Raw genomic sequence first — 20083 nt, forward strand, 5'->3', positions numbered from 1 at the left:
CATAAAACTGTTCAAAATTAATTTTGACATGATACAATGCCTCATACCTTCAAAAGAACTGTTACTGTGTCTTGTGTCATACTTATATCAGATCAGAACAATCTTCTAGTTGTGTTATTCTGAAGTTGTTTTACATTGGACTTGTTTGTTGTATTGTATTTATAAAGTTCCACTGTTCTTTGGCTAACTGGGCACATCCATTCACTAGTAGCCTGCAACACCTGCTAGGAGTCTTAAAAACTTCAGTGTTTTGCAGTGAAACATATTTCAGGTAAGAATTGCAGATGAATACAAGAGGCACAATCTTGCAGTTTTCTTTGATCATTTGTGATCAAATGCATTCAGCCATGACACAAATGGTGTTCTTGTCATCCAGGCTCATCTCTGAGCTTTTGGTACTCTGGTCATCATCACCCTCTTGTTGCCCAAAGCTGATTCATTGATTTTTGAAGTAAGTTACTAATTTGGGCAGCTGGTCACATTTTCACAGCACCTGCAACGCTGAGATAGTGACACACTGCGGTGAGAGATAGCAATGGTTGACGTTAAATAACTAGTTTCATTAATAATACTCATTTTTTGCTGCTCTTCTTTGTTGTGAGTTGATGACTCAATATCAGTTTCCTTTCTTTCGTTTAACTTTTTATGATCATCTAGAGGGTGATTGGGTTGCTTCAATGAAATAATGTAAGCACTAGTGGACTTTTTGGTAAATAACATGTATATTTTCAGTCATTTTGCTTTGCAATACAGATCAATAAAACACACAACAAAGTCATACAACCAACTCACTGAACAAAAAAACAAAAATTTACCTCTGACAACATAAAGCAAGGAAATTACTATCACCTATCAGTCTGTTTATGCAAAATTCTCTGTGGAACATATGTTTAATAAATAAAATATAAATTACCTTCTCTGAGAAGTCCATAATCATCATTGTAATTACATTAAGTGTTTATAAAAGCTATCATTTAAACATTTTTACATAGCTATGTATTAGTGGATTTTTGGTTTTTATGTTTTCAATATGGTATCAGTCATTTCATATGACTCAAGATCCATTAATACATTAATCTCATCAGAACCATTTTTATTACAGTACTCATCTTGCTATTTTGCATGCTATTGAATCAAACAATGACAAGCAACTTCAGTTTCTCTCTCATATCAACTGTCCTTGTTGAGCTACCCATCATGGAAAGATTCAGTTTGTATAATGTAAGACTTGTCTGATATGAGTTAGAGAAATGATCTAACTATATCTGCATTAAATACATCATACTTTTAATTCTGTGTTATCAAGCCTAGACACCATTTGCCCCAAGCAGTAACACCTCTTCATTCACAAATTTCGCCTCAGCACAGATTTTTCGACAAACACCCATCAAAGCAACCCACACACATAATGAAATTTTCATCTATCTGTCATTTTGTAGAGCCTTACTGGCCCTCTTAGAGGAAATGACACAGCCCTAGTTAGGAGTAATTGAATTACAACATTTTCCAACCCTATATATCTGCCAGCTTTCAATGTACCATTCATCGCAGTCCAGTGAATTTGCATCTACAGAAAAATAGTTGCATCCCATCATGAAAACTTTTTTCTCAGTTTTTGAGGTAGGCCTATCTGTGCAACTACAACTTTCTGAATGTTCTGCTGATGTTACATTTTTTGACAACATAGCACAAGTCTTCTCTTTTGTCTATGGTAGTACATGCATTTGACCAATGGCCTTTTTTCTTACCCTTGAAACAAACCAAACCTTTCTTACACTACCACATGAAAAGCATCTTCTGTCTCCGTTTCTTTTATAATGTATCAGCTTCAGACTAGGATTGTTTGTGTCTCGATTGCTGTTTGTTAATCTTCATTATCGACATAATTGCCATAGCAACACTTTTGTCATCACAGTCTGTTATTTCTCAGTTCCTAATTTAAACAACATTTTTGTAACTTATTCCATGTCTTCCATTCAGCAGGTAAATCATGCGACATAATATAGATGGTTGAACTCTTTGGGTAAAGTTTGCAAAAATCATGCATAGATGTCACCATTGTCAATCAGCTAGTCTAACAATGAAAGTTGAGTTTATATTTGTCAAATGTGGCTAAATGACCTTATATATCACCACATGCTTGCCACACAATATTATGAAATTTGTTTGAGGCACATCAATGTTTTCAACTGACTGAATATCATAAATTTTATGTAGCACACAAACCTCTTTAGCAGTCTTGCATTCTCCGACAAAAACGGAAAGACTTGGTGTCAAGTGGTGGTATTAGACATTCCTTGCTTTTGCATTAGCATTGGTCCATTTAGCAAGATTGGATTTGTAATTTGGCCCGTCTTCTTCTGGCTTAAGTCCTCCAATTTTCTTCGCCAGTGAATTTTTCAATTTGCTGTCTTTCTTTGGCCATTGTCTTATCTTTAACACTGCTACAACGTCAAGTTATCATGGAAATCAGCTACAACTGTTGCATTTTGTGAATATTTAATCAACCAAACATATCTGCTACCATGTTGACAAAACACCAAATGCTGTTTTGAAATGAAACATTTTTTTGGAAAACCACAGAAGTATCACAATACCACAATGCCATCAGTAAATAACAAAAACACCCTTTGCATTAGAGACAGCCATTACAAACAACCAAAGGACAAAACTATTATGCCCTGTGAGAGACAACTTCCAAAGATTATTAATATTCATATATATAATAACATTGAAAACACTAATACTTTCACAAAAACCATCTCTATAAGACTTGTAGGATTTAACATTAGAAAGCAGTTGCCTGAGTGTATACATGTATTGAGCAACTGCCAGAGCATATTGTCTTATGTGTAACGTAAAGCAGTTGAAGAGTGAGTTGAGGAAATTGGTATTGGGCAACTCTGTCTGTTGGTCTGAAGAGTACTTTTACAGTAACACTTGGAATGAATGTACTTCATTATTACATGATTCATGTTAGCATTGTCATAATATTTCATAACTCTAAGTCATTTCGCTTCATTGTAGTTAAATAAAATGTACATCACTGACTCCTTTCCACATCTTAGATACTCCCATCCATATAATCTATAGCAATGTGATTTGCGTAACGTAATGTAAAATTATAATTAATGAATTGCAACTTAATTCAATCAGCCAATATATATATTTGAAATTAATAATGATTGGATATATTATGTAGTTTCTTTCATGGGTGAAGAACACGGTAACATCATATTCACTGACAGAGCACCAGCAAAGTTGAAAGTTTCATATAATATACTTATTCAGGGATACTGCCCAAGTGTTTGATATCCATATCAGATTGGAGTAACTTCATCAACAAAAAGATTTCTAGTCAATATACCAACCACTTACCGTATTTACTCGAATCTAAGCTGCACTCGAATCTAAGCCACACCTGAAAAATGTGACTCGAAACAAAGGGAAAAAAAAATTCCCGAATCTAAGCCGCACCTAAAATTTGAGACTCGAAATTCAAGGGGAGAGAAAAGTTTTAGGCCGCACCTCCAAATCAAATCAAAGTTGGTCCATTGTAATATGAGACACAATTTAGGTTGAATGAATGACGATACAGCTGTAGTAGTTTGGTTCGAGTCGTAAGCTTAGCAGTTAAGTTTTACCAGGTAGCCATTGCTATGCGTCAGGCGCTCCATCCGTATTTATACGGGTAACCTTCCTTTTTCATGTGCTTCGTCTGGTTTGAATCTATTGCTTATTTTGCTTCGATCTGATAAGTGCCGTTTTCTTTGTCATAGGTGTTTACGTCACTCTAAGCTGATAATGCATTACTGTACTGTGTCATGCATTGTTTGTCGCATTCTGATAATGCTTGTTTACGGTCTGTCACCGCTCGCGGCATGGCTTGCTTTTGTGCGCGCTACTGCAGCTAACAATAAAAAAAAAGAGAGAGGAATCATCTCATTAGCGAAACAATGGCACGAGACTGCTATTTGTTGTTACTTACACTGCTGCTTTCTTTGATAATGATCAACAAGAACCAAATAATAGACTGCGTATGATAGAACATGTTCTGAACGAGAGTTAGGCCAAAAATTTTTCTCCGTTTGAAAATCTTTGCGGCCACTTCTTTAGTACATCAAATTCTGCACAGAAATTAGAGTCATCTTAGATTTGAAAATCTAGTCAGCTGCCGTGCTTCACTTCTGACTGTATCACTTAATACGAATATAAACATGACACGATACGTATATTCTTCCGCGTTTGCTGTTGTCTCACTCTAGTTTCGTAGTTTAAATAGGCAGGCAGGATTTAAATGAGATAGCAGCAAACACGAAAGAAAACATGGCAAAATGATTATATTCATATTATTCTTATGGTGAAGAGAATACTGCATGTGATTCACAATTCATACAAGTTCCTATTAGCAACCATCTCCTGTCACAGGTAGGAAAAATTTCAGAACGTAGAGTTGGCCATATTGACAAACATCCCAAACAGTCTTGCCAGTCGGATTTTCGTAGTACTCTGAAATTCTGCTACATTCGAAGATGAACAATACGGAGTTGTATTTACTTCATTGGATACTGTGTGAAAATGCAGTTGTCGAAACTCGGGGCAGAGAAAAAAAGCTCGTCTTCCACCTTTTTTTTTTAAATTTATTTACTGACGAAGAGGTTTTGGCGCCAGTATTTATTTTTGTGCCTACAAACCATGCCTGTGTAGCGCTACATATATTCGACGGCAGTTCGTTGTGGCGGCACCTACCAACATTTTTCAGAACTTCCGCTTGCTTTGCACTCGATTCTAAGCTGCAGGCGGTTTTTTGGATTACAAAAACTGGAAAAAAAGTGCGGCTTAGATTCGAGTAAATACGGTAATGTAACTGCACAGTGAACGCATTATTGTGGCCAAGATAGACACGAAGCCCACACCTACTACAGTAGTACAAGTTTATATACCAACTAGCTCTGCAGATGACGAAGAAATTGAAGAAATGTATGATGAAATAAAATAAATTATTCAAATAGTGAAGGGAGACGACAATTTAATAGTCATGGGTGACTGGAATTCGGTAGTAGGAAAAGGGAGAGAAGGAAACGTAGTAGGTGAATATGGATTGGGGGTAAGAAATGAAAGAGGAAGCCGTCTGGAAGACTTCTGCACAGAGTACAACTTAATCATTGCTAACACTTGGTTCAAGAATCATAAAAGAAGATTGTATACATGGAAGAAGCCTGGAGATACTGGCAGATTTCAGATAGATTATATAATGGTAAGACAGAGATTTAGGAACCAGGTTTTAAATTGTAAGACATTTCCAGGGGCAGATGTGGACTCTGACCACAATCTATTGGTTATGAACTGTAGATTGAAACTGAAGAAACTGCAAAAAGGCAGGAATTTAAGGAGATGGGACCTGGATAAACTGAAAGAACCAGAGTTTGTAGAGAGTTTCAGGGAGAGCGTAAGGGAACAAATGGCAGGAATGGGGGAAAGAAATACAGTAGAAGAAGAATGGGTAGCTTTGAGGGATGAAGTAGTGAAGGCAGCCGAGGATCAAGTAGGTAAAAAGACGAGGGCTAGTAGAAATCCTTGGGTAACAGAAGAAATATTGACTTTAATTGATGAAAGGAGAAAATATAAAAATGCAGTAAATGAAGAAGGCAAAAAGGAATACAAACGTCTCAAAAATGAGATCAACAGGAAATGCAAAATGGCTAAGCAGGGATGGCTAGAGGATAAATGTAAGGATGTAGAGGCTTATCTCACTAGGGGTAAGATAGGTACTGCCTACAGGAAAATTAAAGAGACCTTTGGAGAAAAGAGAACCACTTGTATGAATATCAAGAGCTCAGATGGAAACCCAGTTCTAAGCAAAGAGGGGAAAGCAGAAAGGTGGAAGGAGTATATAGAGGGTCTATACAAGGGCGCTGTACTTATGGAAATGGAAGAGGATGTAGATGAAGATGAAATGGGAGATATGATACTGCGTGAAGAGTTTGACAGAGCACTGAAAGACCTAAGTCGAAACAAAGGCCCTGGGAGTAGGCAACATTCCATTAGAACTACTGACGGCCTTGGGAGAGCCAGTCCTGACAAAATTCTGCCATCTAGTGAGCAAGATGTATGAGACAGGCGAAATACGCTCAGACTTCAAGAAGAATATAATAATTCCAATCCCAAAGAAAGCAGGTGTTGACAGATGTGAAAATTACCGAACTATCAGTTTAATAAGTCATGGCTGCAAAGTGCTAACACGAATTCTTTACAGACGAAAGGAAAAACTAGTAGAAGCCGACCTCGGAGAAGATCAGTTTGGATTCCGTAGATATATTGGAACACATGAGGCAATACTGACCCTACAGCTTATCTTAGAAGCTTGATTAAGGAAAGGCAAACCTACGTTTCTCGCATTTGTAGACTTAGAGAAAGCTTTTGACAATGTTGACTGGAATACTCTCTTTCAAATTCTGAAGGTGGCAGGGGTAAAATTTAGGGAGCGAAAGGCTATTTACAATTTGTATAGAAACTAGATGGTAGTTATAAGAGTTGAGGAGCATGAAAGGGAAGCAGTGGTTGGGAAGGCAGTGAGGCAGGGTTTTGGCCTCTCCCTGATGTTATTCAATCTGTATATTGAGCAAGCAGTGAAGGAAACAAAAGAAAAAATCGGAGTAGGTATTAAAATCCATGGAGAAGAAATAAAAACTTTGAGGTTCGCCGATGACATTGTAATTCTGTCAGAGACAGCAAAGGACTTGGAAGAGCAGTTGAACGGAATGGATAGTGTCTTGAAAGGAGGATATAAGATGAACATCAACAAAAGCAAAACAAGGATAATGGAATGTAGTCGAATTAAGTCAGGTGATGCTGAGGGAATTAGATTAGGAAATGAGACACTTAAAGTAGTAAAGGAGTTTTGCTTTTTGGGGAGCAAAATAACTGATGATGGTCGAAGTAGAGAGGATACAAAATGTAGACTGGCAATGGGAAGGAAAGCATTTCTGAAGAAGAGAAATTTGTTAACATCGAGTATAGATTTAAGTGTCAGGAAGTCTTTTCTGAAGGTATTTGTATGGAGTGTAGCCATGTATGGAAGTGAAACATGGACGATAAATAGTTTAGACAAGAAGAGAATAGAAGCTTTCGAAATGTGGTGCTACAGAAGAATGCTGAAGATTAGATGGGTAGATCACATAACTAATGAGGAGGTGTTGAATAGGATTGGTGAGAAGATAAGTTTGTGGCACAACTTGACTAGAAAAAGGGATCGGTTGGTAGTACAAGTTCTGAGGCATCAAGGGATTACCAATTTAGTATTGGAGGGCAGCGTGGAGGGTAAAAATCGTAGAGGGAGACCAAGAGATGAATACACCAAGCAGATTCAGAAGGACGTAGGTTGCAGTAGGTACTGGGAGATGAAGAAGCTTGCACAGGCTAGAGTAGCATGGAGAGCTGCATCAAACCAGTCTCAGGACTGAAGACCACAACAACAACAACAATGTAACTGTGAAGCTCTGGTCAAGTACAAAATGATATTCAGCCTCATAAAAGAAACTTGTATGCCAGTGACAATCATAACTCTCACAAGAGGACAACTAGAGTTTTGGGCCACCAACTATCATGAACAGTCACAATTTATTTCTAAGGATATGTGTGCAAGGACAGCAGAACTATCCCAGGAAGGTCAGCTCAAAGCCATCAATGGAGAATCATTCTATCATTACCAACCACACAATGAAGGAATGAACTATCTACCCACCAATAAGTCCTTGCTTGAACATGAAACTACAATGGCAAGTGTTGGCCACTCTGCATCAATACTAAAATGCATTCAAGTCTTGAGTAGAGACAATACAGATGAGATGACATAATGTAAAGCATTGTATCAACACTGATGATCATCTCACCAACCAACCAGCACTCCAGCTGAACATTGGATATTTTAGAAAGAAGTGAAGAAGATGCAGCTGGTGAATGTCATTCACACCTTGAATTGTCTGAAGGGAGAAAAATACTTCTACGCTACTGATATGCAAACGGGATACTGGAACATTGAAGTAGAGGAGATTAACTAAGAAAAAACTGCTTTCACAGCACCTGTGACCTCTATGGTTAGTGAAATGGTTCAGCCCTGGTAGTCAACTTGATTTAACATCATAACTGAGCAAACTATCTTTATTATCCAGATGATATTGTTGTTTTCTAGAAGACATTTGAAAAGCATCTAAACAATTTGACAGCTGTGATGATGTGTGTCAGTGATGCAAATGCCAAGGAAAAAAGTCTTGGCACCTAATTTACACAAGTCTACTTTGTCCTAAATAAATGTCATGTGACTAGGGCCTCCCGTTGGGTAGACCATTCACTGGGTGCAAGTCTTTTGATTTGATGCCACTTTGGTGACTTGTGTGTCGATGGGGATGAAATGATGATGATTAGGACAACACAACACCCAGTCCCTGAGTGGAGAAAATCTCCAACACAGCCAGGAATCGAACCCGGGCCCATAGGATTGACATTCTATTGCGCTGACCACTCAGCTACCAGCAGTGCTACTTTGTCCTGACCCAGAAGAAGTATGAGCAACAACAGGTTTTCCAACTTCGTGACACATTAGTGACATGCAAGGCTTCCTTGTAATGAATTCCTACTACAGGCACTTCATAAAGGATTTCAGTTGCAAGGCATAGCCATTACAAGATCTGCTGCAGAGAGATGCCAAAGTTTATTGGAGGAGAAACAATGCTGTTAATGTATTCTTAAGGATGATCTGAAATCTTCACCCGTCCTGGCACTTTTTGATGAGAGTGCCAATACAGAACATAACAATGATGCTAGTAGTTACATAATAGTTTCAAGTCTAATACAAATGCAAGAAGGCACTGAAATGGCGTACTCTTCAAGTTCAAGAAAAGTGACGATGAGTGCCTTGCAGCTTTTTGAGTAATCATAAGTTACAATACTATTTATACACCAGAATATTCATTGTCATCACTAAGCACCATTTTTTATGCTGGCTTATAAGCATGAGGGATCCAGCTGGGTGACTGGTAAGATGGACACCGAAGTTTGAAGAATACAACACAACAGTAATATATGAAAATAGACACAAGTACAATGATGTTGGCTGCCTTTAGTGGAATCTATTTGAAGAACGTTATAGCACTGATTATATCCCAGTCACTGCAGCACTAAGAATGCTGCAGTTAAACAAATACAATGCCTGCCACTACTGAAGACAATAGGGACTCTAGAGAAGGAAGAAGGTGCCAAAGGAGAATTCAGGTTAATACTGGAACATTGTATAAAAGGAATTATGACTCAATGGGGTGGAAATTGTCACTCAGAATCACAGCTAATTTGCATCCATCCATACTGAACTATTTTTATGACACTCTGAAATCAGGTAATATGGGATTTCCAAGGACTCTCCATAGAATAAAAATAGGTATCATTGACCAGGTCTCTTCTTATCTGCCAGACATAATGTAAATCACTGTCGGGAAAGACAGTGACAGAAGCATATGCATCAGCTACCTCCAAGACATCTGGTACCAATTCCTCTTCCATGTCCTTGATTTTACCAGATTGGAGCTGACTTCTCAGGTAGGTTTACCAAGTCAAATAAATGGAAATAAACTGATAGTATTTCACACTAAGTAACTGATCCACTATGCTGTCTCAAAGGCAGTACTGACTGCTAATGCTTCTGATCAAAGGCATAATTTTGTACATGGAACATCATGTGTAATGATCTCCAGTAGTGTGAAACCAATTCAGTTGACACTAGTATCATGAAAATTGCCTACCACCCCCAGAAAAATGGCCCCATGGGGTGTTTTAATGGTAGATGCACCATTTCTTGCTTTCCAAAAGCACTTGACTCATTTCTGCACTGATGCTTATTGTCAAAAGTGTGATTATATGGGGTAACAGTTGAAATTTGTGACTGAATTGAAGACTTTTTGGTAGGGAGGACACAGAATGTTATCCTGGATGGAGAGTGATCATCAGATCTAGAAGTAACTTTGGGTGTGCCCAAGGGAAGTGTGTTGGGACCTTTGTTGTTTGTGTCATATGTTAATTACCTTGCTGACAATATTAATAGTAAAATCAGGCTTTTTGCTGGTGATGCAGTTATCTATAATGAAGTACTATCTGAGAGGAGCTACATATATATTCAGCCAGATCTTGATAAGATTTCAACTTGGTGCAGAGACTGGCAAATTGCTCTAAAAGTTCAAAAATGTAAAATTTTGCACTTCACAAAATGCAAAAACATAGCATCCTATGACTGTAATATCAATGAGTCACTGTTGGAATCAGCCAACTCATACAAATACCCGTGTGTAATACTTTGTAGGGATATGAAATGGAATGATCACACAGGTTCAGTCATGATTACTCTAGGGATATACTACAACCCCTTACATATCACTCACACATATCACTCGCATAGGGATTGTGAGGATAAGATCAGAATAATTACTGCATGCACAGAGGCATTCAGACCATCATTCTTCTCGCACTCCAGATGTGAATGGAACAGGAAGAAATCCTAATAATTGGTACAGTGGGACTTACCCTCTGCCATGCACCTCATATTGCTTTACAGAGTATAGATGCAGATGTAGATGTAGGAGATAAAAGTGCTGAGATATCATACATTTCCTTGGCATGAAGCCCAATCATAGTCCTGAGGTGCACATCAATGATAGAAGCTTCCAATACAAGAAATGCTGAGATCTGTTTGATGATCAGAATGAGTCAACAGAAATAACTCCATTTGAACATTGCAGCCAAAATGAGGCTGTGACAAAGTGACCAGAAAATGAAATCTGCTAACACTGCCATATGGAGGATTTCTAACGAGCTCCTGCTCCAGGAAGCTGTAGTCCACTCTGAAACAGCTGGTCACTTTTTGGCAAGGAGGGTATGTAGGAGTACTCTCCATTGAGGTAGATAGTTCAGCTCTGTCTGTACTTCTATTTCTGCTTAATAAACGTACTCTCAGTCTGAAATGTTCTTGTTGATGATCCTGGTCATGTGATTGGTATTAGGGTTTAGATTCTATGTGATACCTTCATGTAATGTACATGCTGATGTTATAGGAGTCTGAGATGGTGCGATGTTCTCCCCTAACCAAAACAACAAACAAATTGTAATTTATTGCACCTACCACATTTCCATTATAACATAGAATGATGACTAACCAAAACAAAGGAAAATCTCAGAAAAGACAAGGTTGGAAACATCACAGAATCAGAAGAACAGACAGAACATCCTCATAATAAGTTTCTGATACTTTGTTACCTTATGGGAGAAACCGTGTCTTGAAGACAAGTATAGTGACATGATCTGCCGTATGAAAGTTCCTCCTTTTTGCATACTGGGAATCCATCCCCATCAAACTCTAGTCACACTGAGAATTCAGCTTTCTGCATGCTGTGCAAATTTCTTTCTACTCAAACGATTCTTACAAAGTTTTACATAGTTTAAACTCATAAAATGAAAAATAAAAACTGATACTGAGTTAGGAAAATACAGACTCATCATGTAAGAGAACTCAAATGTAGATTATGAGAATTTATTCACAGACAGGAGATATACCCAATTAAATTAAACAACAAGTTCAATATCTTAGAAAATGAAGATCATACATGGATGAAATGATCAATTGTTTAATAAAGATACTTAGTAAATAGGCAAAAGATGTCACAGGTATGAAGGAGGTGATATGTCCTGTTGAAAAAGGCAGCTATTAAACATAGGAGATTAAACAAGTGATAATAGAAATTTGATGAAATAAATACTTTCCAAAAATATCTTTGAGAGGTATCAGAATGAATAGTGAAAATGTGATTAGCAAATAGTTGAAACAATAAGAGTTTGAAGAATATTAAACAGAAGATTATGTTGAACAGGCACCATGCAATTAATTCATCAGTCAAAATAATAGATGACAAAGTAACTAACACAGAGAGAAAATTGTAGAAGCAGTCCCAAATTTCTTTAATTGTTCCCATATTTCAAGAGCTGAATCAGAAATTTAGATAATTAGTAATGAAAATGATGAAATTTGTGTGTAATGCAACATGAGGTTAATACAGGTATTCAATATATGAAGAAAGAGAAGGCATCTGGACATGGTGTTTCAATAAAAATGATTAAAAGTGGAGGAGAAATAAAACAAAAGTAGCTTTCAAAATTATTTACAGAATGTATGTGAAAGAAGACAATTCCTCAAAACTGAAAAACTGTTGCAACTGTTCTACTTCACAAGAAACTTTGAAAGACATGCTATAAGAAAATTCAGACCAGTCAACCTTCTCTACATATTATACAAGGTATTCAATACAGTTATCACCAACCACACAAAGGAATGAGCTGGCTTCACAAAAGGATATAACATAACACATCATTTGCAGGTTCTGAGCAAAGTTATAGAATGGTGCAATGAGACACAATTATTGATTTTGTGGTACTTTGAAAATGATTAAGATATTATGAAACAATTTCAAAAAAATCTGAATTGATGGTCCTTTGGAATTAAGGTACTGACCCAACAAATGTCCATTTATTGAATAATATCTATGCCAGTCCTATAGCTTCATACACATCAGACTGCAAATTGAAATGTAAACAGTGCAAACATAAATAGCTGCTGCAAAAACAACATAAATTATCAATTAAACCATGAACCATGCAAAAGCAGCCCTTATTAATATACATTGCTTGAAACAATAGTGACACACCCAGAAGGGAAGCCCACCTGGTTAGCCATGTGGTCTAATGCACGGCTTTCCAAATTGGGAAGGAGCACCTGGTCCCCAGCACGAATCTGCCCGGCAGACTTGCATTGTGGTCCAGAGATGGCCAGTCTGTGGACAGTTTTTAGGAGGTTTTCCATCTGCCTCAGCAAATGTGGGCTGGTTCCCCTTATTCTGCCTCAGCTACACTATGTTAGCGATTGCTGCACAAACAAGTTCTCCATGAATGCTTACACCACCACTACTCTACCACAAAAACATAGGGGTTACACTCATCTGGTGTGAGACGTTCCCTGAGAGGGTCCACTGGGAGCCAAACTGCACAATAACCCATGCTCAGGCACCAACTGGTTGTAATGAAACGCATAGAAGCTCTCTTCCATATGGATGTCACAGAGATGGCAGCCTTGGCCTCAAAGTATGACAGCAGGAATCCATTTTGGTCAATGACCAAACTCACGTGCATCATCCAGTAGTGGGATGATGGCTGCACGGGTTGGTGTCACTGGCTGGACCACAAGAGATGCAGGAGTGTCTGTGGTTGACGCCCGTGGAGCAGTTCAGCAGGTCTGTTGTTGCTAAACAGCATGAACCAATAGGAAGACAGAAACTCATCCAAGGCAGCGTTGGATGAGGACTAAGTCACATACTTTTTAATTTGCATTTTGAATGTTCTAACTAACCTTTCAGTCTCACCATTGGACTGAGGGTGGAAGGGTGCGGCGAAAATGTGGCAAATACTGTGGGCATTGCAGTAGGAGTCAAACTGCTGTGATGCAAACTGAATGCTTTTATCAGACACCAACATTGCCAGAAGTCCTTCAATGGAAAAAATAAATATTAGCAGGGCTGCCATGGTGACAGAGGCTGCAAAATAAATGTGGAGATGGTTGTGGTCACAGAGACCATGTTGCTTGTGGGGCAGCTTGCTGCAATGAGCATTGATAACATACCATAAATAAATGAGTGATGTCACCATCCAAACCACACCAAAAAATGTGATGTCAGGCTAACGCCTCACTACATGACAACCCCCAGTTATCTGTGTGCAGCAATTGCAGGATCTTTGAATGGAGGGCAAAGGCAACCACTACAATTACTTCCCATAAAATCAGATCGGTAGTATTAGCCTGCATAACCCAAGCATAGTGATTGGAAAACCATTGACAGTTTGTTGAGCACATTCATCAACAGGGAAAGAGAGTAGCTCCCCCCCAATCAAAAACTGGGTCCAGACCATCTGGAAGATAGGAGAATGCATCAGCAGTTGCATGTTTAGCCATGGGGTGGAAGTGAATCTCGTAGTTGTGCCGAGAGAGAAACTGTGCCTAGCATTGAAAGTGATGCACTGCCTTGTCTAGCAATGATGCTGAGGGGTTAAGCAGTGAAACTGATGGCTCATGGTCCATGATGAGGTTGAATTTTACACACTACAGGAAAACTTGAAACTTCTTTAAGGCATAAACAATGGCGAGGCCGCTCAGAGCCATCAGAATATTTATTAACTAACACCATCCCCATCCCATGCTGGGATGCATCTGTTGCTAAAACTAAATGTTGATCTGGTTGGAAGGTTATGAGGCAAGGTACAGATTGTAACATGGACTTCAGTTTGGAAAATACCATTTCACATGCCAGCAACCGGTACAAAGACATGCCTTTATGCAGCAAGGTATCTAACTGTTGTGCAACTGATGCCACCTCTGGAAAAAAAACTGATGATAATAAGCAATCTTACCTTAAATCAGGATGTGGAAGAGGCACGATGGCAGAGACATTCTGACAAAGGAGCTTGATACCAGCACTAGAGATCTCAAACCCAAGATAAACAATAGAAGGCTGAAAGAAGCAACGCTTTTCGAAATTGCATTTTAACCATGTGGCCTGTAACACCGAAAGGAGCGTTCATAAGTTGTTGAGATGTTCAGCAGTGGAGGAGCCAGAGACTACAATATCATCAAGATAGTTGGCACAGCCAGGCACAGACCTCGTGAGTTGTTTGAGAAACCATTGAAACTCACTGGGGCACTGGTCATGCAAAATGGTAACCAAAAATATTGATTCTAGCCAAAAGGGGTATTTCAACCAAGAGCTGTTGAGAGTCAGCATCAACGGGAAGCTGAAAATATGCATCAGAGAGGTTGATATTGGAAAAATACTGACCACCAACAAGCTTAGCAAAGAGTTTGACATGGTGAGGCAAGGGACATGTATCAATGATAGACTGAGTATTGACAGAAACTTTGAAATTGCCACAAGGGTATAACCATCCCAATGGCTTCTTGACAATGACTAAGGGGGGTAACCCATTCACTAGATGTAATCGGTTGGGTGATCCAGGGGGCCATGAGGTGGTCAAGCTCCAGCTCGACTTGGTCACGGAGCATCATTGGCACTGGGTGAGCCTGAAAGAAATGGGGTCTGACCAAATGTTTCATGATGATGTGGCCTTTGAAATTATTGGTACAACTCAAACTCATAAAAAATGGCAGAAAATTCAGAGCTTAAAGAGTCAGGTTGTGTGTAATGAACTTGATTAGACATGAAATTAACTTCATCAGAAATAGGAAACCTGAAAAGGTTAAAGATGTCCAAACCAAACAAATTTTCGGTGCATCCATTGTTCACTGCCAGAAAAGTCGGTGGATGAACCACAGATTTTTATGTGCCTGGGGCCAAGAAACTACCTAATGGTGGAAAGCATTGCTTATTGCAGATGATTAATGTACATGACAGTGGTGCTAGAAGGGAAGAACCCAAGTCCATGTACAATGAGTAATGACACAGCAGCGACAGTGTTGACTTACATGTGCAAAACCTTTTGATAAACCTTGATATCAATATAAAGCTTACTGGTGCAGTGGAGATTATTAATACACAGTTGACATCCATGTGAGCATCTGCAATAAGCCACTGGAATTTTGCTGCTGCTGCAGGGAGTTGGGCCATCCATCATGAATTTTTGCTCATGCACAGACCACTGCCACCGTATTGTCCCCCTGTGAACCGTCCAACAAACAGCAGCGGGAAGTGGATTGAACTTCTGCAGCCTCCCACCATGATTCAGTTTGAGTACCTGCAGCCCTCAAAACCTCAAATTATTGTGCTATAGTCAGAATGTCGGAGGGGGAGGGGTTTTCATATTGAAGGGCCCTCTCATGAACCTCATGATTGTGTGTCAACCAAATGATTGCATCAAGAACTGTTTTGTTGGCATACAACTTCTTCTGTACATCAATGACAAAATGACAGTGACAGCTTAAACTGTGAAACTCAGCTGCCCAAGTCTTATAGGAGTGTTCGGGTTTCTTGTGACACGTACAACTCAACTCAACGGCAATGATCTGATCCGTTTACAGTAGTATTTCAAAAGAAGGTCACACATGTTATCAAAAGGGAGTCAAGATGGATCCTGCAGAGGGTCCAGTTGGCAAAGGAGTAGATACATGCAAGGCAATAATTGAGACAAAAAGAAAGCATGGTATAAGGTAACATCAGTCAATCCAAATGCATGAAAATGCTGCAGCAGCTGTTTTTTGTAGGCTTCCCATTCTTTGACAGACTCACTGTAAGGTGGAAATGGCTGGGATAGTGCAGCAAGTGACGTAGATTGAGACAGACCTGATCTGGCCAAAACGGAGGCAAGCATCTGCAATACCACGGTTTGATTGTGTTGCACTGTGGTGAATGCCTTCTTCTGTTGACTGAGATGCTGTTATGCTACAGTAATAACCCCCTGCTGATCAACCAGCTGGCATAAAAACTCATTAGCAGCACTGCTAGACATCACAGATACAATGGAGGACCAACCAGAGTCTGAAAACTGCACAGAGAAGAATCCCACACTTGTCATCAATTGTGTTGTAACTTGGACACACAACATGACCAAGAATTTAAGTACAGTGTTGTTAGAATGTGGCAAGTATGCCAATCATCATAGCATACACTGAACACAATAAGATGAGGCAAATGTATGCAGGCAGTAATAACACAATAACTGAGCATGAGCACAGTGTTGCAGTGTACAAATAGGCACCCAACCATGGCTGGCTCTATTGAAAGTTCACTATATTGCTCTTTTGTGGCACACTCTAATGGATGACAACACACTGCTAACATGTGGCTTTGAAGTGTGCATGCATTACTTCAGTGAGAAAACGATTTTGCAGAGACCAGTGTATATAGTGGTGTATGCTGATGGATGCAGTGAACGTCTGTCTTTCTAGTGTATCAGAGGAGGCAGCACACATTGTCAGACTTTATTGAATCCACACCTAGATATATATTGTGCTACTCTTGAACTGGAACAGTACTTGTGAAGTACAATTGCTGCTTCTTGACAATTTGAATGTACTGAATTCTTTCCCTTGACCTTCTTCCACTAAGCACCATCCATAATGCATGAGTCTTCACTATTTAGTCTCAGAGCTCACACTTATTTCTGTAGCTGGATGCCTTCTTGAAACCACAGTGTCATCTTAATCTCAACAGAGCAGTGTAAGGCATGCCAGCTGTCTGTAAAAAGTTTTAAATCTCTTCCACAGTTTCTCATGTTATCCAACCTAGTCTTGTTGATAGCATATGGATCTTTGTGAGTACATTGATTTTCATAAACATCAGTCATATTCATTAGTGCAAAATCACAACATGCTTTCTTTTGATACTAGAATTAACGCATCCCATGTAGTGGTCTCTTTTTCAGTTCAAAACACCCATTCCAATATGTGTAGTTGCTGGAAGGCTCTGATGAATCACCTACAGCTGGTAGCAATCCAATTTGTTAATATGAGATTTCCAAATTTTTACCTGTCTTATTTAATAAACATTATCATAATATGGATGGAAAATAAGCCTCTGTTTGTATGTATCCTTATTATTTATGACATTTATCCACAGCTTTTGTGGCAATCTTTATAACTGTACGATACAGTTACATAGTTTTTGTAAATATACTATCAGAAATGTAGTTGGAGACTATGGGACATGTACGTTGTACAGGAGGTCCGTGAATTCCTGGATGGTGCAGAAGAAGGTGCAGTGTACTTCAGCCTGGGTACCAATGTGAGAAGCTCCCTACTGCCTGCAGATAAAGTGCATGCAATTATAGAAGCACTGGGTGAACTTCCACAGCGCATTCTCTTGAAGTGGGAGACTGGGAAGCTGCCTGAAGTGCCACCCAATGTGCTCACCTCTAACTGGTTTCCACAGCAGGATGTGCTTGGTGAGTATTGCCCATGGTTGTGCCAACTGTCTACACACATATGCATTATTCAAAATGATAGTTCTAAAATAAAACAGACTTTTTTTCATTGTGGCAAAGACATACACAGTATGCAGTGATTGGCAGTCCCATAACCTATTGCCTTTCAGTAACATACATATGTGAGGTCCACTACTCACTGCCAGAAGCTTTATTGTGTTGTCTACTTCAGACTATGCTGTCATGAGATAGGATTTATTTAACAAGAGATGGTAAAACAAAATAAGCACCATTTGGTATAGCCTAAAGCAATCCAAGCATGTCTCGGAAAACAGCACTTACACTAGGATAGCACTTGGAGTTCAGTACACTAATGCAAAAGATTGCAGCTGAATTACACAGAAGAATTCCATTTTGACATTGACAGTCAGTAGAGGAAGCCACACTTTGGGTTCTTGTCCCAGGGAAATATGACTGTAGTTATGCCTCTGCCACCCAATGAACGTCTGCACTTGAATAGGGTACCTGGATATTACCATACTGATGTTGGCATGGCCTGACCCATGGAGTATAGAGAAGTATGTGTATGGGAATGAATCTGTATGAATTCAGAAATAGTTAAAATATAGAGACAGCATACAGAAAGTAGAAAAATGAAATTCCACATTTAAAAATATATTCACACGTGATGATACTACCACATGAATGTTTAACCACTGGACACACTCACAAACAGAGATATTGATATTAGCAGCACGGGTAATGAAAAAAGTCAAGGTTAGTTAAAGTGTACAAAGTACCAGGTCCTGAAAGGATCCTTGTTACATTTTACACGGAATATGTCACAGAATTAGCTCATTTCATAGCTCATATTTACTGATGAAATCTACTGCAGTGAATAGCTCCAGGTAACTGGAAAAGAGTGCATAAAATAGCTCCAGGTAACTGGAAAAGAGTGCAAGTAAGCTCTATTTACAAAAAAGCTAAAAAATCAGATTCATGTAATTACAAACCAGTACCACTGATGTCCAGTTGTTGCAGGATTCTAGAAAATATTCTAAGCCCAAACATTAAAAACTTCCTAAAGGTAAACAAGTTTCTATCAAAGAATCAGCACATATTTAGGAAAAGCTATTTGTGTGAAACACAGTTTGCTTTATTTTTGTATGTCATATTGCAAAGAAGAGGTGCAAGTTGTAATCTTCCCTTTGACACATCATTTGTTGATTGTTTCCTTTTTTGTAGTTGACTTTTTAATAAGCTTAAAAAGGAGTAAGATTTACAATTAACTTTTCACTTATCTTCTTTTCTCATAGTTGGCTCCAGTTCTTCATGTCTAGGGGCAGATTCTTGAATCTGAAATTTTTGAAGTTATAGGTTCTCATGGTTCCAAATGCTGTAAATAATGCTGAAGTATTGCCTGAGCTGTAATTTCTGTTTTTATATTAATTTTATTCTCTCACAATTTTCTATATCACACTCTCTTTATAATTTACACTTCAACAAAACTAAAAATTAGATTGTTGTTGCCAAAATTAAAAACATGTCCAATCACATCAGAGGCATGCCCTCTACTAATCCACTCTGTGGTACTAACAATATCCCAAAGAGTTTACAAATTTTCTTGACAAGTGACTTTTTATTAATTTCTATACCACTATTTGATAAGTGAATCCAGAAATAAATTTCATGTTTGTATTAGATTGTGTGATTAATAATAGAAATTTTAAGTGGGCTGAATATTTCGTAATTTAAAATGTTTCTAAAAGAAAAGTAATTTTAACTGTACATTCAAAGCTAGCACATATCAATTGTAACAACGAAAATACAGTAATTTCTTTTTATACATTTTAGCCTGAAACAAAATACATTGTGTACAAAAACATATGCAGTTGTTTAGAAAAACAGTTGAGATAATATTAACCTGTTCAAAAACTCAAAATTATTTTTGGTATCGACTACTCCTGTTGAGGAAAAGTAATGCTAGAGGAGGGTGTTCCTTTACAAAGTGAACAGGTAGATTCTGTCTTCCTAGATTTCTGGAATACATTTGATACCATATCACACTATCACCTAATAATCAAGATATAATAATATGGAGTACCTTCAAAAATACATGATTGGCTTC

Source organism: Schistocerca serialis, chromosome 1, assembly GCF_023864345.2.
Source record: "Schistocerca serialis cubense isolate TAMUIC-IGC-003099 chromosome 1, iqSchSeri2.2, whole genome shotgun sequence".
Taxonomy (NCBI): Eukaryota; Metazoa; Arthropoda; class Insecta; order Orthoptera; family Acrididae; genus Schistocerca; species Schistocerca serialis.